Here is a 15,650-nt window from a genome sequence, read left to right on the forward strand (position 1 = left end):
TTGATTTCCTCTTTCATTCCATAAAGAGACGGCGGCTGAAGCGCATGAGAGCTACAAAAAGTTTATGGAGATGCTGCCTTAAGTGAAACAACGTGCCGAGAATGGTTCTGTCGCTTCAAAGACGGTGATTTTAATGTTGACGACCGTCCGCGTGAAGTAAGGCCAAAAACCTTCGAAGACACTGAATTGGAGGCATTGCTCAATGAGGATCCGTGTCAAACACAAGAAGAGCTTGCTTCAGTACTAAGAGTTACCCACAAATCCATTTCCAAGCGCTTGCATGCTTTGGGAATAATTCAGAAACGGGGACTTGGGTTCCTTATGAATTAAAACCAAGGGATGTTGAATGTCGTTTTTTTGACGTTTCGCCTGTGAACAACTGCTGCAACGGCAAAAAACGAAGGGTTTTCTTTATCGCAACGGGACGGGTGATGAAAAATGGAGAAAAGAAAGTCATGGGGCCGCCCGGTCATACTTCTACGTCGTCGCCTCGGCCGAATATTCACGCTGCGAAGGTTATGCTATGCATTTGGTGGGGCCAACTTGGTGTTATTTATTATGAACTGTTAAAACCAAGCGAAACCATCACTGGGGATCGATATCAGCTGTGATCGATTGATGCGATTGAGCCGACAGCATGACAACGCTCGGTCTCACGCTGCCAAGTCCTTTAAAACCTACCTGGAAACACTGAAATGAGAAATCCTAACCCACCCGCCATATTCTTCCAATATTGCCCCGTCCGATTATCACCCGTTCCGATCGATGGCACACCGTCCGCTCCCCTTGGATCTTAAGATACAACAGGAAGCAATAAAAGCAATGTGTAGACTCCATAAATATGGTTTCTGGCACGAAGACGGAACTTAGGGACACAGAAAAATCTTTAAGTTGTTATTTGAACAGTATCCACTGTTTTTGGCACCTAAAGCCGACCTGATACCCACAGTTTCATTTGGAAGGAAAGTTGATGACAGATTTCCATTGCGTGAGCAATGGAGCAATCCAGAATCCATGCAGGGAGGTTTGACGGATATTTTCTTTACCGACGGGTCCAAGAATGAAATAGGGTCTGGAGACGGATGGTGCTTAAACGATAGTAATAAGTGTCACTATGTTATGGGGGAAATGGCAACTGGCAACCAAACGGAAGTTTTAGGAGCGGGAAACAGATTGGAGTTTTCAGTGACAGTCAGGCTGCACTGAAGGCCCTGGAGAACGCGAACCAAGCCTCAAAGGTTGTTCAAGAATGTAAGAAGAAGCTTAATTCTGTTGCCAGATGGAATAGACTTATACTTATATGGGTTATAGGGCATTGCGTTGTTCAAGGAAATCAAATTGCCTATGAATTGACCAACTGCGAATCAGCGGTTCCCCCACAAGGGCCATAGCCGATAATAGGAATCAGTTCCGCAGGAATCATGAAGTGGATCAGCGATTATGTATGCGATTTAACTAGAGAGCGATGGTCTATTCTAGAAGAACTGCAAAACTGCGAAGTGTTTTGTCACAAGTCTGAACTGAAAACTGTTGAATTTGCTTCTAAAACTTGGTAGAAAAGACGTTCGATTGATGGTCGGCATCATTACAGGACACAACCCATGGGGTCAGCATATGAACACCATTGGAATCATTGAGGACCCAGTGTGCCGGTCACGCTTAGAGGAGGCGGATAGCACTAAGCACTTTCTCTGAGAGTGTCCTGCCTTGGCTAGAGCACGGCTGCGAGTTTTGAGCGCCGATGTCATGAGAATGAGTAATATTCGTTCCCTCAAACTGGAGGATACTTACAGATGTGTCAAAGAATCTGGAAAATTCTCACAGGACTAACTATCTGTATATCTATCTCTATAGTTTCATATCTCTTTCTTTGATACTTTTCTCCTTCCCTCCTCTACTATCTACCCCCTTTCCAGAGCTTTAAATACAATGGGCTTTTTAGCCTGAGTGTTTTAGGAGCCACCAAATCTCCTGGTGCTCCTTGGTTCGGCCTTTTCAAATTCCAATTTCAGCCGTTTGGCTAGCAATGAAAATATTCGTTCGAGTATCATATTTAAGAGGAGTTAATTTGAGAGCCAATTCAGCTGCTTTTGTTGTGGTATAGATTTCAGCTTGAAATATACTGCAGTAATTAGGGAGTTTGAAAGACTTTAGGAGATCAAATTGCAGACAAAAAACAGCCGCTACTACTCCTTCTGCCAATTTGGGCCCATCTGTACTAGAAATTGTATAAATGGTGTTCATATTCTAATCCTTTCTGCCATCCATTTTGCTCTATAATGACGCTAGGCATTTTCCAAATTTAACTTGTATAATTACGTAGTCTGGCTTTCCGTTTGAATCCAGAATGTTGCTGTGACCAGAAAGCCTCTGTGAGAATTGTCCTGATATATGCAGTCTTAGAGCAGATCTTTTGGCTGAGTTTCTTTCAGAATTCCTGGTACAATTATTGCAAGTGCGCACGAGGTCTAAACCAATAAGGTCGCTTTGGTGAAAATGAACTCGTAAAATTTACGAGGTTTACGTTTCTGGAGTCACTCTTCAATTCACACCTTTTTTAGAAATTATAACTTAACATACTTTGATAGACTCTCTGCTATAAAATAAATTAAATTTTTTTGGCTGAATACCAATTTATTAGTTTCGATATACGGGCGAGTTTGGAGCTTAGAGTTCGAGCTTGGAGGAGCATGAAGACGACCACTAAACTGAAAATCCCTTTATATTTTCTAAAAATCTAGAAATTTTACTGAATATTGCCTGCACAAAAAATTAAAAAAAACTGTTGAAAAACTATTTTTTGTTCCCGTCCGCCACTGTGTGCCCTTCGCTTTCTTGTTTGCCACTTCCATTTAGAGAAATATTACGTCACAGCCAGGAATACTCTCAGAGATATTGCATTCTTGCATAGGTACCGTTATCCTTGGTTTTAATTCTACTAACTACTTTAGTACTACTTTTTTTACTACTTTAATACTATTTTTCCACTACTTTAGTATTATTTTTCTACTAATTTTGTGCTATTTTTTAGTACTTTTTTACTATTTTTCTACTACTTTAGTGCTATTTGGCTATTACTTAAGTCCTACTTTAGTGCTATGTTTCTTCTACTTTACTACCGGATTTATCTTACTGTAGTGCAGTATTTCCTATACTTTAGTACTATTTTTCTACTACTTTAGTGCTATTTTAGTGGTATTTTGCTATTACTTTAGTACTGGTTTTCTACTACTTTAGTACTATTTTTCTACTAATTTAGTACTATTTTTCTACTACTTGAGTACCGTTTTTCTCTTACTTTAGTACTATTTTTGTATTACTTTAGTACTATTTTTTACTACTTTAGTATTTTTGTATTTTTCTACTGCTTAGTATAGATGTATTATTTTTCTGCTTATTTACTTTAGTGCTATTTTTCTACTAGTTTAGTACGGGTTTTTTCTTACTTTAGTGCTATATTTCCACTACTTTATTATTACTTTTCTACTAATTCAGTACCATTTTTCTGGCACTTAAGTCCATTTTTTACTACTTTAATACTATTTTGCTATTACTTTAATCCTACTTTAGTATTATATTTTTACTACTTTAGTACTATTTTTCTACTACTTTAGTACTATACTATTTCTCTACTACTTAAATACTATTTTTCTATTACTTGTTTACTACTTTTCTATTCTTTTAGTACTATTTTCCAGTACTTTAGTACTACCTTCCCTCTACTTTAGTACTATTTTTCTGTGACTTTAGTACTACTTTCCTACTACTTAAGTACCATTTTTCGCCTACTTAATATTTTTTCTCTGCTACTTAAGTACTATTTTTCTACTACTTTCTATTCTATTAGTACTATTTTCCAGTACTTTAGTACTACCTTCCCTCTACTTTAGTATTATTTTCTATAACTTTAGTAGTACTTTTCTACTACTTAAGTAACATTTTTCTCCTACTTTATATTTTTTCTCTACTATTTAGTACTATTTTTCTACTACTGAAATCTATTTTTCTATTACTTTAGTACATTGTACCATCTTTCCTCTTTGCGTGGAAAAACCGTAGTACCTGCAATTATTTGCCTTTTATGCAACACGGCACAGTTGTATTGAAAACACAATAGTTTTCATTCCTTAGAAGAGTTAGTATAAACTTAAGAGCATTTGATGGCGGGATAAAGACAAAATTGCTTCCGAGAAAATGCCAAATGAATTTCCATTCTAATTCCTAAAACCGATTTATTTCCTTCCGCTAATTCCATTTACAACAATAGCAGTTACACCGATATTGAGCAGAGCAATAACAACATCAGGCCACTTTGACAATCAAAACAGAAAATCTCAAAATCAGCTGTTCTAGTCCAGCCACCTTGAATGACACCGCCTTTAACAACACAGTGCACAGTGGCAGATTTGAAGAAAATAGCGGCATAAATTAAAATACTGTCCGTAAGGACTTGAAATTTGGTACACGTGATTGTATTTGTATATAGAAAAATTGGAAAAAGTTTCAAACGTATCAGGCCACGCCCACTCATACCGCCCATATAACTCATATAAAAAAAATTTAATTTTTTACTTAAAATATCGCTTTTATTTAATATTCTTCTGCTTCGAGCTCATATGAATATGCATCTAAGGGTTTATAATCCGAATCTGAATCTGATTGATATTCGATATCTACTAAGGCGAGATTTTCGTCGTCAGTTTTCACATTGGGTTTAGCGAGAAGTTCGAGTACTTTTGACGGCAATTTTTTATAATTGTGGTTGTTGTATTTATCCAAAAAATATTTACTTGAAAGTAGGGGATCTGATGAATCAATTGCTCGGTGAAACACATCTACTAAATTATTAATGCGACTGTTTTTTCGAGAATGCGACAGTCTATCCCGTTTGTAAAACCTGTTTCGGCTCTCCGAAGCATTTTCTCCTAAGCATCCATCAGCCGTGGACGACCAACGGAACACTCTTTCACAGCAGCTCTTTCAATATGTATTGTCATTTTTGAATCAAGGAACTGTTGGTGTTTCTCTTTGAATTTTTCTATTTTTCTTTGGCATTTTGGCATGTACTTGCATATATAAGCGACAAAGTTCGAAATTTTTTTGTTTATTTCAAGTTTATTAGCTGCCTTAAGATTTTCATTAATCTTTTCAAACACCCACTCAGAAAGCGCTTTACTTGTGCGCCCATTATCAATCCAAATTTGAAGCAACTCCTTGTGACTGAACTCTACCTTGTCTGCAATATCAGCAAATATTTTAAAAAAGCGCAAAAAAGCGCAAGCAAAATTATTGGCGTCATCTTAAGAACATTTAACGGAAAATAATTGCATTCTTACTTGCAAGTAGCAACGAGAAGCAGGTAACATTTAGTCCACAAATCACAGAACGTTGAGGTTAGGTTTCTTCTACAAACAATACCAACAATAACAAACGAAACGAAAGACAAAACACACAAGTACAAATTCTTTGACATTAACCTAATGATCAACATACCTTGAACTATGTTTTCCATATTTAGCAATACCTCTAGCTATTTTATTAAGCGAATTATGGAGCATTAAAAGTTAAACAAGCTTTTGAGCAAAATCAACACAAAAGCCACGTGCCACAAACAGCTCCTTTTGCAGGGCTGCCAGAAGGCCGGGGCTGCATGAATAATTAAATTTTTTTTATTTTCAAATAGATAAAACACTTATTTAGTGAAAATAATATTAATTTAATAGCAATGCTAAACTTTTTTTTTTGAGTTTATGCCGCTATTTTCTTCAAATCTGCCACTGTGCAGTGGAAGATAGTTTTCTGTTCGTTAACTTTACCTGCGCAACAATGGCCTTATAAAATTTATGTATGGACAAAATTTTAATACCAAACGCAATTCCGCGGAAAGGAGTTTTACTTGAAAAGGGCTTCAGAATTCTTACGAGCGTCATTGTTGTGGGTTCGGTAAGATACCTTAAATTAAATGAAATTAAATTGAGTGAAAGTAAATAAAAATCGTTTAGTGCCACCGCTTCAAAAAGTGGGTCCTGAACAAAGAAGACTAAAACGACAGTGAGAATCTAAAAGGAAGGGTCACGGGTCATCTGATCGCGCATTCTACGCGCATTTAAGGGGGTCTTCTGGTCTCGAGGCCCTGAAATGAAGGGTTTTTTTGGGGATTGATTGTGACAAATCCTGTGAATATTTAAAAAAAATTTTTTTTTTATTTTAAAGGTACATGTCTTGGCTTTTAAAAAATGGTTTTGACTTTGAAAAAAATTAACACCCGCGACCTTGAAATGGCGCTGAAGACGTCCACCTCCAAACGAAACAGGTCTCCATTTTGGTCACGGTTTTTCCACCTGGGTAATCAGAAAGCAAAAATTAGATATGCGTTGTCTTCAGAGTTGCCCTGGTTAAGTTTTCCCGTGACAGAGTTTTTTTTTTAAATTTTTTTCAAAAGTTATGCAACAATTTGCAAAAAAAAATTTTTTTTTGCTCATTTTTTGAACTTTAAAAGGTTATAAAAATGGAATGAAAAAAAATTTCAAAAATCGTACTCGGAGAAACTTAGCGGTAAGTTTTCTGAACCTTTTAAGACCAAAACCATTGAAATCGGAGTATAACTACTATGGAAAGTGTGACCAAAATGCTTAAAAAACACGATTTTCGGGGAAACGCGTTTAAAGATAAAGTTTATGATAAAACGGCCGGAGGAGGGTACACTTCGGTGCCCAGAAAAATGTGAAAAAATGCGATTTTCAAAAAATCCTTTCCGTGGCGTATTCTCGCATACACATACAACAAAATTATGCAAAAAAAAAAATCGATTTTTTTTTCGCAGAAGACCCCTTAACCACTAGCCAGGCTCGAGGTCAATCGCTTGGCGTGTGGGTTTTTAATCTGGATTATTTATAAGGCTCACTCACAAGTCAGGTAACCAAAAAATTAATTTCCTTCAATTTGCTGAAGGCGGGAAAACAAAAATATTCGCTACCACAAAGCAATTGAATAAAAACCCACTTGATTTTTTTAAAGTAAATGTAGTAGTTTTAAAATCTTAAGTGTTGACTCTCAAGGATGGTGGATTTACCAGGTTTGCTCTTTAACTATGGTGAAAAAGAAAATTGTGAGAGGAACTTCGGCTGCCATGTCACTTGGGAGACTAAAAATCTTTTCACCATGGTTGACTTCTTTTGCGCTTAGATAGGGTCAGAATAGTTAGACGATGACTGATGAAAGATTCTGTGGAAAATGTTTAGGCCTTTCCACGAGTATCCTAGGGCTGTATCAACGGCGATATAGACATAATGCAGCTAATAAAAATCCACCGACCCCGCTGGCTAGGTCATGCCATTCGAATGTATACGAAAGCTCCGGCTTGGAAAGTATTCGATACGACACCAGCTGGTGGTACCAGAGGAAGACCTCCACTGCGTTGGACAGATCAAGGAAAGAAGCTGGTGGGATGCGGCGTGCAAGTTTGCTAAACTGGTGAGCAGCAGGTAGAGGCTGATAGCTTGACGCATGAGCCTATATTCATTTAGAAGCAGAGTTCCAGTGGAAGTCGAATAGAGACAAACTGACGACAGTTACAGATGACCGAATTTATCACTCACGACTAAATCATACAGTGACAAGACGGTTTTGGACATGACATTGCCGCATTTTCAACGTTTCTTTTGATCCCACCTATAGTGGGAACAAACGGAGACTATCTCCGACGTATTATCACAATAGGTCGCAGGCAGAAATGGGCGCCTGGACGCAGGTTCCCATTGTGGCCTATAGACACAATCATGGTTCCACCTCGATGTAATGCAAACTCCCGGGAGGAAGTCAAATCCTCTCCAAAAAACAAGTCAGGTGGAGAAGAACTTGGCTTCATTTGATGTCCGATGTATTGAATGTGGGTATCTGCCGGCGTCGACTTAACTCCAGGGTACTTAAAAGCACGTTGAGCGGGGCTCCAAGAATATAAGGTACGAACAAACTAGTCATTGCAGCTACACTTGAAACAAAAGGCTCTACACGAATTAAGATATTAAACCCTAGTCATCACAAAATTCTCTGAAGGCTCGTCGCAAGAAAATGTCGGAGTGAACTCCGAGGGCTTCTGTTTCCACGTGATACCGCGTTTAAGTTTTCAATGAGACCTCGTACGCGAAGACTACTATCAGTTGAGATTCCATATACCTCAGGACTGATGGCTCATGTTAGATTTTAGTCGCCTCTTACCGAAGGCATATTTCATCGCGGGGAAATTCTAAGTCCTAAGCTAGATTGGGGTGTGTGCACGCTTTGTTAAGCTCGGCCCAATTTTTTTGCGTTTTTAATAGGTGAGGTAGGGTTCAAAATGCCCTCCACTTACAGCGATCGTCGTATACGGCGTGAATTGATGTGGCTACTGAACGAATCCCTCCTCCTCTTCCGAGGAAACTGCAAATGTTAACTCTACGTTTCATGAGCAATAGAGTTCAGAGCCAGAACGGGAGCTAGTCAGGAGTTCTCAACTGAGTCTTCGCCATTAACTTACTGGTTACGTATGAGGAATGTACGCGAAGGCTTGCCAAAAGTTTCAACAGGACGGAGGCGCTGCAGCATTAGCTCGGAAGCCGTTGTACCAAGATGTCACTCTGGCTTACTAAGCAACTAACCAAGGCGTTCTCTCACGTTAGCAGGTGTCCAACGGGTGACTGTGGTGCCGGTATACGTGGAGTGCCTGAGCTAATTTCGGCGGCCGTGAGCTGTTTGATATGCACTTGCAAGGATCATACCGGGCATTGCCAAGTTAACGCTGGCCCGACACTTTGCCTTGTAGTTGCACAACCACTCCCCAGCTCGGCTTAAATGGCTTAAGCGGCTATAGCGCGAATCAAGAAGAGAGAAGGCAGACCGCAAAAATCAGCACAGACTTTCTGACTTATTTAGAAATAGGTTTTTCAGGGGCTTTTTTCGAGCTTTATTTCGTTTTCATTACAAACTTCAGTATCAAATTTCATGTCGAACACCTCTCTCTACAGCAGCAACGCGCCAAAAAAAAGCCTTTTTCATGTGTGTAAGTATTCGCTGAATGAAGTCTGTAGCGCTCATCTCATCATAGCTGAAAGATCCGCTGATCCGTTTCATGGTGAATGCTTCAAATATGAAATTTCTCACTACTCTTACAAAGTGTGTTTAATCAGTTTTCCGTTATCAGAACTAATTTAAAAAATTTTGACCTGACTTTTTCTGCAGCTCATTGAAAATTAGCGGCCGCAAGCTTACCACTTTTCCACACAATGGCACTACTAAATAGCAAAATTAAGCTATCAGGTCATAAAAAAGTGTAATACTCAACTGCTACAATGGAAGATTAAATACCAATGCCGAGTGTCTTTTAAGACTTAGTTAAAAATGTTTTTAAAGTTATGGAATGCACCAACGTGAATGCCAGTTTTAGTTAATCTTTGTATTCAAGTAGAGTTAATTGCAGTCATTTTGCAATTTTCAGTAATATTTTATTAAACGGAAAAACTCACATGAACCCAAGTTTAAGTCGCCGTAACATTCAGATCCAGCGGCTACGCTGACTGGGTTATGTCGTCCGAATGGATACAAGCACTCCGGCTCTGAAAGTATTCGACGCGGTATCAGCTGGTGGTAGTAGAGGAAGAGGAAGGCCTCCTCTGCGTTGGAAAGATCAGGTGGAGAAGTACTTGGCTTCACTTGGTGTGTCCAACTGGCGCCGGTTAGCACGAGAAGTAACGACTGGGGCGATTTGTTAAACTTAGCCAAAATCGCGAAAGCGGTTATCGCGTCAATTAAGAAGAAGAGAACATTCGGATTTTTTGTTTTTTTTTAACGAAAAATTTGAATCTAAATTTATGAATACCGGGTTTGTAAATTTACTTAGCACTAATAAGTTTTTCTAAACTTTTATAAAGGGTGGTTAAGTTTCAAGGGCCGGTGTTGGTTTTGAATGAAATACAATTTTTTTAGAAACTTATTGTCATTTCTCTTTATTATGATAATACTGGTATAACTCAATTAGGTAAAAAACAACACATCGGCCAAATAGTCGCCGCGGCCTCGGCGGCATATCTCCAAATGTTCGATGACGCTGAGCCATAGTTGAGGTTCTATGCCGTTAATGTGCCGAATAATCTCATCCTTTAGCTCTTGACTTGTTGCTGGCTTATCAAATTACACCTTTTCTTTCAAATAACCCCAAAGAAAGAAGTCCAACGGTGTCAAATCACATGATCTTGGCGGCCAATTTACATCGCCGCGACGTGAGATTATTCGGCCATCAAATTTTTCGCGCAAAAGAGCCATTGTCTCGTTAGTTGTGTGACAAGTGGCAACGTCCTGTTGAAACCCCATATCGTCCACAGCCATATCTTCCAATTCGGGCCATAAAAAGTTCGTTATGATCTCACGATAGCGGACGCTATTCACAGTAACTGCCTGACCGGTCTCATTTTGGAAAAAATACGGCCAAATGATGCCGCCAGCCCATAAACCGCGCCAAACAATCACTCTTTGTGGGTGCATTGGTTTTTCGGCAGTAATTCTTGGATTATCATTCGCGCAAATGCGGCTATTCTGCTTATTGACGAATCCACTGAGGTGAAAATGTGCCTCATCACTGAAGATGATTTTCTTCGAAAATTGGTCATTCACTGTTGCCATTTCCTGCCACCATTCTGACCATTGACGACGCTTGAAATGGTCAAGAGGCTTTAGTTCTTGAGTCAACTGCACCTTGTAAGCGTGTAAATGCAAGTCTTTAGGAATAATGTTCATCAACGACGAGCGTGAGAGGTGTAATTGTTGGGCACGACGACGAGTTGAGGTGGACGGCTCTTCAACCACACTATCGCGAACAGCAGCAATATTTTCTGCAGTACGAGCTGTACGAGCATGCACTGGTGTTTTCACATCTCCTACAGACCCGGTTTGCTCAAACTTTTGCACAATTATTCCGATTGTACGCACATTTGGACGATTAAATTAACCGAAAAAATCACGTAGTGCGCGATATGCATTTTGATTTGAACGCCCATTTTCATAATAAGCCTGAATAACTTTAACGCATTGCTCGATAGTGAGTCTTTCCATGATTCAAATTGAATTAGTCTGAAATTGAAAAATGTCAAATGAAATGCAGAAAAGAACTTCACGTTTAGGTGTGGTTCACATTCAGCATCGGCCCTTGAAATTTAACCACCCGTTATAGTTATAGGCCGTAAGCGGCCGAAACTCACCGATTAAAAGACCTATAAAACCTAAGGAAGTGGCTAATTACCAAAAAAAAAAACTATCTTTAAGTAAACCTCTGAAAGATGACGATGGTCGCATTACAACCATCAAAGAAGAACAAATTAATATATTGGCGAAACATTATAGAGACATGCTTTCTGGTGCTACAAAAGAGAACATTAGAGTATGCGAATGTGTTGCTCACACCGAGGCGGAAGACATCAACATAGATAGTCCAGACGAAGCATAAATCGTAGTAGCAATAAATAATCTATGAATAAACAAATCAACAGCCCCCGATGGTATTCCCCCTAATCTTATTAAAGCAGAGCCCACTGTGAGTGCAAACATTTTGAAGCCGCTAGTGGAAGAGTTTTGGCAGGACGAGACGTTACAGGAGCAGAGCTTAAAGAAGGCCTAATCGCTAACATTCCCAAAATGGTGATCTGGCGAAATGCAGCAACTGGAGAGGCATCTACCTTCTAAACATGACGAACAAAGTAATCGCACATATAATAAACAAACGTTTGGCTACGCACGTCCATATAAGGAAAGAACAGGCAGATTTTAGACAGCACAAATCAAGCGTGGATCATATAAATAGCATGCGAATATTTGTTGAGCAATCAAATGAATGGCGATCCTCACTCCACCTTATTTTTATTGATTTCGAAAAGCATTTGATCGCGTAGAAATCAGTGTAATTTGGGAAGCGATGAGATGCAAAGGCGCTCCATCAAAACTAATAAGGTTAGTAAAGGCACTTTAAGGCAGACGCCAGCTGCAAAGCTATTCACGAGCGGATGGTCGGTGAACGAAACCTAACTGAAAAAGGCGTACGCCAGGTATGCGTAGTTTCCACCCCACTATTTAACATCGCTCTCGATGTGATACTGATGGCGGCTCTCAAAATGAAAATAAGCATTCGCAGGGTTTAACAGATCGTCTAGAAGACTTAGATTATGCAGACGTTATATTATTATATTATACGGGCGCATAATCATACTGGCATGCAAGCGAATCTAGACGCTGGCACTCAATATGCAAGCAAAGCGGGGTTGAAAATAAATTTCGCAAAAACCAAGAGAGGTCCAAACTTCACCATAAATGGACATGCGATAGAGCAAGTTAATTCTTTAACTTACCTCGGCTGGGTTATCGTGGCGAACGGAGGATCCAGTGAAGATATTAAAGAGCGAATAAGGAAAGCACAAACTACGTTTAGTAAACTAAGCCCCATATGACGCGCGCAACAGTTAAGTAGAAGTACCAAACTACGGATATTTGAGGTCTCATTTACGCCTGCGTAACATGGAACTTGTTGGAAAAAGATGCGCAATCACTTCAAAGCTTTGTAAACCGCTGTTTGCGCAAAATCATGCACGTATTCTGGCCAAATATCATTTCAAAACACAGCGCTCTGACAAGCCACAAAGTAAAAACCGATTGAAATTGAATTCACTAAACGTAAGTGGAACTGGCTTGGCCATTCCTTACGCAGATCAAACAACGACTTCACCAGAAATGTAGTGCCGCAGGGCAGCCGCCGCAGAAGAAGACCGTCAAACACATGGAGACGGATGATAGAGATGGGAATGGAAAAGACGAATAAAACATGGAACGAAATTAAGTTACTGGCACAAAATCGGCACCAATGGAAACAATTCGTTGAGACCATATGTTCCATATAGGAATGAAATGATCACAAATATAATTAGTTTTTCTAAACTTTTCTATAATTACGAGTATATACTTGTGCAATAACTAAGTTATATTTTAGACATTTAATTTGAAATTATGGTCCTCAGTGTTGCCAATTAACCTGTTTTCATGGCGGAATAACACTCATAGTTTTTCCATTGCCTGCTGAAGGGCGACTGCTATTAGAAAAAAAACTGTTTCTATCATTTCGGTGTTTCATGCCTGAAGATTCGCGCCTGGGCACTTACGTATTGTAGTCACGCACCAAAACATTCGGGTAGGCTGAAAGCGAATTAGCAATGAGAAATGCAAGAAGGCTGTATTTAAATTCAGAAAAAAATACTAAAAAAACACTTGACACAAAATTTATTTTAATATTTAATGTTAATCAATTTAATTTTTAAGAAGCGCTAAATCGAGTGCTGACAGGCCCAATTGGAAACTATGTTGGCTCGTGACTTTAATTATGACTTTAATTTTTTTAAATCACACTTGGGGCCACTTCTTGGAATATGTGTGACCTAATTTTTTAATGAAATAAATCTTATTCAATTATCAATTTTGGCTGGTTTATCAGGAAAGTGATTAGTGATTTGAACCAATTATGTCGCATCATCACCAGAATTTACAAAGCTCTATTCTATGAGTAAATAAATTAAGGTGGTAGTCTGGTTAAAAATTGAAAATAAAAATATATATTTTTTTTACATTTTCTTAAAGTGTAATATCTTAAAAATATTGTGTGAAAATTTAAAATGAATCCGATAAATACTTTTCGAGTTATTCAACAATTAACAAAGGGCGTTCGGGCGCTCCGGAGCATTCGAGAGCAAAACTTTAAATGCGTTTTTTTTTTCAAAACAACATTTTTCCGGTGTATCAACGACCTACAGCAAATTCTATTTAACCGAGTGATCTGAAATTTTCATCAGTTATTCCACACATCAGTAGTTTTGGCAGATGCTACTTTCGTTTCTTTTCAGCCCTAACTTTCCATACAACAGTCTGATTTCCACCCGAAAAGCATAACTTTTTTCTCAAAAGCCCGCCACTTTGTTATTTTTCAAAAAAAATTTCCCATTGTCGAACTTGCCAGAATGACAAGCCTACAGAATAATAATCAGTCTAACTTTTTCATTGCAGATGTCCTGAAGAGCCAAAATCCTGTTGATAAGCCACCTATCTTTTTTAAGACGCTTACTTTGATGCCACACTACTACAAAAGATATGTCAAAAAAAATTGTTTTTGTAAACTATTTGAAGTCAATAACAACATACTGTAAAATCAAAACGATCGCACTTTATTTTCTTTAAAAATAATTCCTAAAAAATATCTAAAAAAATGAGTATTCGGCCAGACTAACAACAAAAACTACCGACAAAAAAAAATTGAGCAGTCAAGACAGTAAAGCAATAAATTATTCATGAACAAAATTTATAAAAATTTGACACATAAAATTTACGCTGGAAAATTTTTTATTCGTATCATCTATGAGGTGCGTCTTTTTTAGGTCGAAATTTCGGGAATTTGGCACACTACAGATCCAAGAAAAAACTTAATTGCGTTAGGCCAATAATCCGCCCGCCTTAAACTAAACATTGTTGCAACCTTGAGGCCCTAAAGGAGGCATACAGAAATAAAAGGATAAAATGTATATCTAAGAGTTGGTATATGACTTAGGGAAATTATATATATATATGGATATAATATATCGTCCCCTTAGTATTAAGATAGCCTATAAATTTTTTGATGTTTTGAGAAAATGAATTTCAAACTTTTTGTGGAAAGTAGCTCTCACTCAAATCTCGTTATGTCTGTAAATATTTCTTATTTTTTGACTGACGTTTTGACCCACTTTGTGGAACTAGAATTTGACAAAATTTTGACCACATATAAAATCGACGATGGAGAATCCAAAAATTCAATAAAAAAATAATAGCCTATGAGCACATAGGCTATTGTTATACTAAGGGGACGATATATTATATATAATTGGCGCGTACACCCGTTTTGGGTGTTTGTCCGAGCTCCTCCTCCTATTTGTGGAGGAATCTGCAGTTTCAAGCCAACTCCGAACGGCAGATACTTTTATAAGGAGCTTTGTCATGGCAGAAATACACTCGGACGTTTGCCATTGCCTGCCTGCCTGACGGTTATATATCAGGTCAGTCCATAAGTTCGTGCGTATTTTACCCATAATTTCACTTTTGTGCGATTTTTGCATACAAAAAATTATTCGCGGAATATAACGGAACTATTTATATTTTCTTTGATATACTGTGCATTCAACAAGTGATTTTAATCGCGGATAGAAGGACGTGTTATTAAAAAATAAAATGGAATCTTCGAATGAGATGCATATTTTGTATTTGTTTATAAAAGTGGTAAAAATGCAACAACTGCTGCTGCAGAAATAAACACTGTTCACGGAGTGGGTACCGTGAGTTTAAGGACTGCGCAAAAGTGGTTTTCAAAATTCCGAAGTGGTAACTGCGACGTGGAGGATGCCCCGCGCGCTGGTCGTCCTGAAGTCTTTAACTCCGACGCCTTGCTCGAACTCGTGGAAGCTGAGCCAAATTTGAGACTCGATATGATAGCTCAGAGGTTAAATTCATCGCATGGAACAGTTCACAGGCACCTGGTTCAGTTGGGAAAGGCTTGAAAGCTGGGAAAATGGGTTCCGCATAGACTTTCCGTCGCCAACCTTCAGCAGAGAGTGAATGTG

Source organism: Anastrepha ludens, chromosome 3, assembly GCF_028408465.1.
Source record: "Anastrepha ludens isolate Willacy chromosome 3, idAnaLude1.1, whole genome shotgun sequence".
Classification (NCBI taxonomy): Eukaryota; Metazoa; Arthropoda; class Insecta; order Diptera; family Tephritidae; genus Anastrepha; species Anastrepha ludens.